General features: G+C 31.5%; 1 protein-coding gene across 1 annotated transcript in view; it reads left to right on the top strand.

Moving 5' to 3' along the window:
• Window positions 1-7,971, top strand: part of LOC106686485 (protein dachsous) — a 383,586-nt gene that overhangs the window by 320,234 nt on the left and 55,381 nt on the right. The gene's annotated exons all lie outside the window — the stretch shown is intronic.

Genomic DNA, 7,971 nt, shown 5'->3' with positions numbered 1-7,971 from the left:
AAAAAAAAAAAAGGCAATTGGGTTCCGGGACAGGTGTTAGAAGACCACAGTTATTCTAGTTGGACCGTAAAAATGGATGAAGTGCGGTTAAACCATGGAGACCTCAAAGTTTCTTCTCCTAGCCGTTGTCCTTATGGGCTCGCTCCATAATGACACCTGTAAACTCCTCTTGGTTTTAATTTAGTTCAAGATAAAAGCAGTTTATTTTACGTATTTATTGTTTCTATTTGATGCTCCACTACTCAAAACAGCGAAGATCGATTCTCTCTGAAATCGTAGAAACATCACTTTCTTTCTCTAGTGAAGTTGGGACAGGTCTTAGAGCTGCACTCCGAAAATGTTCAGTTTGTTAATTCGTGCCCAGAAGATTGAAATAAATCTTGAAGAAAAATCCCCTTTTCTTATCAGAAAGGGGGTAGAGAAGATGTTTATCGGTTCTAATCTCCCTTTTAACTACTTATTAATAAATCTTCCTGACTCGAATTCAGTGTTCATATGCGGTTGGAGACTTGAAAATAAGGAGACATTTGAGCGACTTTATTAAGGAGCCAAGGGTAACCAGAACCACACCTCGAGAATATGAGGGGGAGATAATGAGATCAAGCCCTTATCATTTTATATAATCAGTTGTTATAGTGTTATTAATGTTATCTCGGAGGATCCCGGCTCTCTTTTGATGGAAACCAATTTCTAAGAGTCCATTAGGGGTCTTTTTTTAGGGTAAATTACAAACGATTTACGAATGGCCGCTTCCGAATATAACCTCTATCGTGAAATTTAATTTTGTGCGGAGCCATAAATATCACAAGGGGTATTTTACTGTAATTTCTCGTCTCCCCCCCCCCCTCCGACCTCAACAGGTTCCCCATGACGGTATTCACCGCTTTGGAATCGAAATTGTTTCTGAAATTTCGCCTCTTTTTTTACATTAATATATGGGATCCTCGGTGGCGAGCGATAACGGCTCCCGTTAATTATAGATACACATGAGGCCAGTAATTAGTCTTAGACTCCTCCGTCCTTTTCCATCCTCTTCTTATTGTTATTCCTTTTTTTTAATTTTCTTTTTTTTTTTTTTATCTGTCAATAATATAATATTCCTGGCTCAACTTTTCATTATAGGCAGCGCAAAAGCTTAAAAAAAAAAATATAATCCACAATATATTTATGGGTACATCATTAAACTTATGAATTTATATTATAAGGAAAATGTCATTAATTTAAGGCATTGAAATTTTCTGTTTTTTTTTTGTTTTTTTATCGTCATTACTATTTCATTTAGGGTTTTGATTTTTTATATAGAAGACTTCATACCTCCACCTTTAGATCCATTTTATTTAGGGCCTAATGAAGTGTAGGTCAAAAAGTAGGCAATCAATAAATAGTTGAAAACTGTTTTTGTTATTCTTGACCCCAGTACAGACTATGTTCATACGGTAAATCATATGTATACATATATTTATACATATATTTAAAAAAAATATATATATGGAATTATAAGATTAATATTTTTATTTTCAAAGTTACTACGAAAGAGTTTCAAAACTTCAAGGAACTATGATACAGCTAAATTTTCTCTAGTAAAAATAGCTTTAAAATTGGCTATTCCTAGAAGTGTAAATAAATCTCTGTCAATGAATTCTTATGTTAAAATGTACGTGAAACAAAATGGTAAAAAGTTTACAACGTTTTGGGGGTTCATATCTCTAATATGCCAAATTTTTCAAAATTTTTAGGGTATTTTTTCAAGTTTATTACCATAACTTCTTAAGTATTACTAGTTGATGAAATATCATAATAACCTCCTTAATAGTTATTTTAACAGGCTTCATTTTGAACTCTGACAAAGTTAAATAATTCTAAAGATATAGTTTTTTCAATTTTTCTTTTTTTTTTATCATCATTGGTTAATTCCAATGATATAAGGGTTTAATATAAATCAATTGAAACCAATGTAATTGAAAATCCATGTCCAGAGAAACAGTCATTTCATCCCACTGTGCAGTTTCTATGTTGTAAACCAATGTGTCAATTAGTGTTGTCGATTTTAAATATTAGCACTTTTTATTATTAACTTTGAGTTCAACAAACGTTTAAGTCATTTTTTTTTATTTACTAATGATAAAGCGATCTTTTATGTAAGAATAAATTAATTAATTTTCTACTTGAGGGTATAATTTAAAAGAATCATCTAGTAAATATTTTAGATATGGAAAAGAATAAAAAATGAAGATGTAATTTAAATAAAACATCTTTGAAAGAACTTATGTAGGTAGAAGATGTTGAGCTGTTCTGACATTAATACATAGCAACTATAATTCTTCTGATATAAAATCAAGTTTTCTAGCATAATTGAGTCGTGTCCAGCATCTCTTAAATCTGAACCAACCTCTTCCGAGGATCATACCATGCTTGAAGAGATGGAACATGCAGTAATTATACCAAAGGGACCAAAAGAACACGCGAACAAGAAGAAGGAAAAGATCATAAGTAATTTTTTATACTGTTTATTGCACTCGTTACGATGTTTCTTATGTGCATAAAGAAGGGAATTAATGCAACATCGAAGGTCGGTACAGCTGGCTACCGCTGAACAAGAAGCGTATACTTCAGTTCCAGAAGAATTTACATACGTTTACCTTTTGTTTGCCATTTCGATTAATTTAATACTACGCTACCTAAGGAATACAAATGGTATGATAGAATTAGAATAAGAAATTGTGAAGAGAAATAACTGAGAGCTTAATTGACTCCCAGAGTACAAGGACCCTCCGTTGATTTATTAAACTGCACCTTCTTTTTAACCCAAGATTTTCCTATCCTTAATTAGGAATTATCAGTTTCTTCTTTCAAGAACTACTTCTTATAATTACTTCTGTCACTTCTTAACATCTCCATAAATTTTTTTAACTTCTCAATAAATTATTTATTCTAATAATGAATCCCTTAGTAATTATCAAGTAATAAAAGATTAAACATCTGAAATATAATTAAAATTGTATCTGTCAGTTGATAAATAAAAATAATTTGGATGAGAATATATTGTGATACGGCGTTATTAACTGAATAATTTAAGATATTGAGATTTTAAAAAAAAATTAATTAGCATCTTATATTTTTACAGCGGAACCTCCTGTGTTCTCCAGTGCTCTAGCAAATTAATTACTTGATACTTTTATTTTATAATATGAATTTACTTAAAGCTGACTGTTGGATGTTTATAATCTGTTTTACCATGGCAGATTCAGATTTTCTGGTCTCTCTCCTAATTTACGGAATATACCGAAATAGTCCTCATTTATCTTCTTTATTTCAACACCGGCTTATAAATATTCGTCGAATTGGACCATCAAGTTCCAAGAGGCCACGTAGTACTATAAAACTAAAAAAAGAAAAAATTATCAAAAAAAAAAAAAGGCAATTGGGTTCCGGGACAGGTGTTAGAAGACCACAGTTATTCTAGTTGGACCGTAAAAATGGATGAAGTGCGGTTAAACCACGGAGACCTCAAAGTTTCTTCTCCTAGCCGTTTTCCTTATGGGCTCGCTCCATAATGACACCTGTAAACTCCTCTTGGTTTTAATTTAGTTAGAGACGGTAAAAGTGCTTAACGACAAGGACTTCTTACGATGTTTTCCTTGCCAAGTAACTATGGATGAGAAATCCGATATTAAAAAGAACTATTAAGAACTCATAGGCCTATTCACGTAAATAAGATATCTGCCAGTTTATGTTATTCATATTCGAAAACTCCTAGTTTTCTTACTATAAAATTGAAGTAAATTCCAACCATCTCAGTTTTTTTTTTTTTTATTCTATTTTTTAAGCAGCCAGAAAAATCTTTTGAAAACTATTCTGTGATTTTTTCTTGAAAACATCCTTAGATGTCAGAACTACTAACACTGGAATAAATACAGACTACGACACTAAATCAGCTGAAGTCTGTTAACCCGGTGGTCAATCTTACCCCCACCTATCTAAAGATGGTTTTAAAATTAATTTTACTCCTTAACACAATACTAAGTTAGGCAATTGTATGTTTGAATAAATTTTTGGTTTTCACTAAAGTGCTAAACGATATACCTACATAGGTTTATTTATAAAATGGGTATCTCACAGTGTCCTCAGAATAGCCTTTGTTATATCCTACCGCCACGTATAAAGTATATAGATATACTAACAAAGGTAACACTATGCCTTGTCGTACTCATTTCCCCCATCGCCTTTGTTTTCAAAAGGCGGAGCCGAATGTGGACGGAGGAGAACACAGAGGTGGAGGAATAAGAGGTGGTTAATGGCCCTGGTGTTTGTTAATAGGACCGTGCAACGGCCGCCAAAGAGCTCTTTGTTGACACTAATACCCTCAACAAACTCCTTTGATGAAGTACAAACAGCAAACCATCCGCTATCAAAGTGCCATTGGTCCGCTGACGGATCTTACATGTTAGTCTGTTCTTTAAACGATTATTGATGCGGTTATTTTTCCAGCTGGGATACACCTCAAATATAAACAGAATAGACTTCCTCCCAACTTATTGTATAAGGAACCGCGTCAATGAAAGAGAACCAAAAAAAACTATAAATTTTCGTGAAAAACCAAAACCTATATTTTACTAAATACATTTTTTTAATGAATTATCCCAGTTTTTTTTTTTTTTTTCAAAATTTGCATTTATAGAAAAATAAATATATTTTATTTCTTTCAAAAGATAACTTCACAATTCTAATTTAACGGCTAACAAATTATAAATAGATTAATATTATGTATTAATTTTTCATACAAATGAAATGCAGAATTTTATATTTAAAAAAAAAAAACATTTCTATAGGGTTTCATAATTTTTTATATTGAGGTTTTTCATACCTGTCCGGGAGACTTTAACGGTAGATCAAGATGGGTGTAGTGACTTTAATACGTGCTACCGTTCATTTAAGATAGTTATTGTAAATATTTTGTAAAGTTCTACAACTCAAGATAAAATAATTGTACGGGAGTAAATTGATTTCGTGACGCGAGATAAAACGAAAGTGGTGTGGGAAGGGCGCTGGTCAATTCTAGCAAGAAAATTTTTTATGGTAATAGGAGAGTAGGAGCTTATAGTAGATGAAAATTCCCGATAGTGTTGGTCTGATCGATTGTAACTCCTGTTGCTACTATTACAATGTAAAACATTTTCCAGCTAGAATTTACTCAGAAAATGGCAGCTCTACTTTAATTAATATTATTATTATAGAACATAGATTTTCTTGCTTAAGCTAACATATAAGAGGTCACGCATGATCATAATTAACACATTTTAAAATATTATTTCGTTTCCTGAAGTTTTACTTCTGATGGTCAAGTAAGTTCTCCTTTCGTAAGACTGGCACCATTTTTCTTTATTTTTTTGTTTAAATTTCTAGCATAAATTTAATACATAATTATGCGTCATAAAATATTACTAACATATAACAGCACCATGTTCTGTAATTAATGTTTAACGGTAATACTTCCGTAATACCTACATGAGAGACTTTAACGGTAGGTAATGATGGGTGGAGTGACTTTAATACCTTCTACGGTTCATATCAAATAAATGTCATCAATAATATGAACAAATTAACAATTTTTTTGGCATAAATTTTATACAAAATTACACTCTATAAAAAAATATAATACTAGCATCATGCCTCCTAATGGTTTACTTATTTGTTTTTTAAACTTACCCGTGTGACTTTAACCATAGGTTGAGTGAGTTTAATGCCTGCTGCCATTCAAAAGCATATCCACTCAAAAATCAAATTAGCTTTTTGTTAATCTACTGTTTGGATTCTACAAATGAAGTTTCATTTATGAATAAAATAAAATTAATTTCTTAGGTACGTTATCTTTGTTGTCAACAATTAATTAATAAGTTCACAAAACTTAGTTTTTAAAACCTGAGTGAATAATTAAAAGTTCTATTTATGGTTGATATTGATTCCATCATAGATTCTATTCAATAATAGTACATATCATTTTTTTTTTTAGTGAACGATTCAATACGTACCAACAGGCTAGTTCTATGTTAAGCATCTTCTGTTTATTATTTATTTTCATCCTTGTAGTATTGTATTAATATTTATCTCTTCTGCGTATTAAAATGTTCTATTTTTTCATTGTGATGTAGTTTTTAAACTGGTTTTTATGTTTGGCACCTAATGGATTAATATATTACCTTATTTTTTCGAAAAAACTTTAATTATATTTGCTAGGCAGTGGGTTACGATGCCTATATCGTATTCAATCTGTATCGTATCAATTTCCTGTGAGGACCTGGAATTACCACACTTAAACCTACTCCAATCATAATCAACGAAACAGCTTAAAATTTCAACAAACATTAATAAAAAACAAACAAAGCGTAGATTAGGACTGTCGACAGGTGAGTTTGGGTGAGTTATGCGAAGTATTCGGCTCAAGAATTAATTCGAACGGAAGTTCCTATCTGACCAATCGGCTACTTACCTCCAGCCTGGTTATAAAGGTGTAAATTACCCTCTGATCTATCTCATATGCAAATCCTTCTTAAGTTCTTTATTATAAGGAATAAGAGGTCTTCGTTACCAAAGGCCTTCTTAACTAGAGGTATACTTATCTCGGGGCCTTAACTTTATTAGCACATTGTCTCTTATAAATATCAATTGGAAGAGATCATAGCGGAATTTAGTAGTTGTTGTGCCTTGTTCTGCAGTCCTTAAGCCATTAAGTAAGAGCCCTAATGAATTTACTGATTCTTTCGAACGGTCTTTTATAAATTACTCCACCGTTATATTGGAAAGCCGAGAAGGGTCGGTAAGAATGTCTGCCAGCTGGATTTTAGGCATCTCAGATTGTTGTGTACCAACTTTAAGAGGATGGCGTTGTCATAAAATTGAAAATAAGTGAGAAAAAAAATAAAGAAATAATAACTGAAATAGAGAAATATCTCAACTCTAATCTGATTATAAATGGGAATAAAAACAAGTAAAATATTTTACCAAAATATTGAACAATACCAGGCACAACAAGCACTTAAACAAAATTTCGTAATTCATATTTGATAATAAATACCTTCTTACTGGATTATTCGTAATTGAAGGTAAAAAAAAAAATGTTCAAATAAGACTTTCAATAAAGAATTTTCATTAATATAATTAATTAATTTACTATATTTTTCTATGTTTTAAGTTGTTTAATTGAGGCATATAATATAATATATACATATAATTTACTCTTCTTTTAATATATTACCCTGTCATGATGAGGTCCTGCAAAGTGGGACGAAACGTTTATTACTAATAAATAATTTTTTTGCGGGGTGGCGGACAAGAAAGAAGCCTGGACCATCTTCCTACGATCTTTACTTACGATCAAATAATCTTAATACGATAACTTTCCAATTTTAATTTGTTAGTACACCGAAACCTCTTCATAGTAAACAGATATCTGCAGAGGTTCTTCATTGTCGGATACAGCCAACAGTATTGTACACCTGTAGAAAGTTTGCTAAAATACATTATATTTACGAAATTCATTTATAAAAAAAAAATTAATGTTGCAACATCTCGACGTTTCTCATTATTATTTAAATTAAATTTCTATACTAACAATTATTTAGTAAAACGGATAATTAAGTCAGTTGTTTTCCTAACGATTGGCGATGAATACAAAAACACTGTCATGGTTTGCTAGCCTATTGTAAATAGTTGATGGGTTTGACAGTGTGAAAAACCGCATACCGAACAGTTTTCTCTGGGTTTTAATAGCCCAGACTGGAGTCCATATAATGGGAGTGATGAGGAGAAATCCAGTTAGAAGCCTTATTTTATTATGACTTGGCTAATGACCCTTTCAAAAAAGCTTCAGAAGTCGGTTGTTAATTGTCAATAAAAACGCTTCTCTTCAGAGTTTTGCATACTCTTCAAACTTTAAACTACTCAATAAATCGATATCATGTTTAAATTGCTAAT

The sequence above is a fragment of the Halyomorpha halys genome, unplaced genomic scaffold, assembly GCF_000696795.3.
Source record: "Halyomorpha halys isolate HHAL.00 unplaced genomic scaffold, Hhal_1.1 Scaffold830.1, whole genome shotgun sequence".
Lineage (NCBI taxonomy): Eukaryota > Metazoa > Arthropoda > Insecta > Hemiptera > Pentatomidae > Halyomorpha > Halyomorpha halys.
The sequence above is the reverse complement of the archived record's forward strand: the minus strand, read 5'-3'. Positions and strand labels throughout refer to the sequence as shown.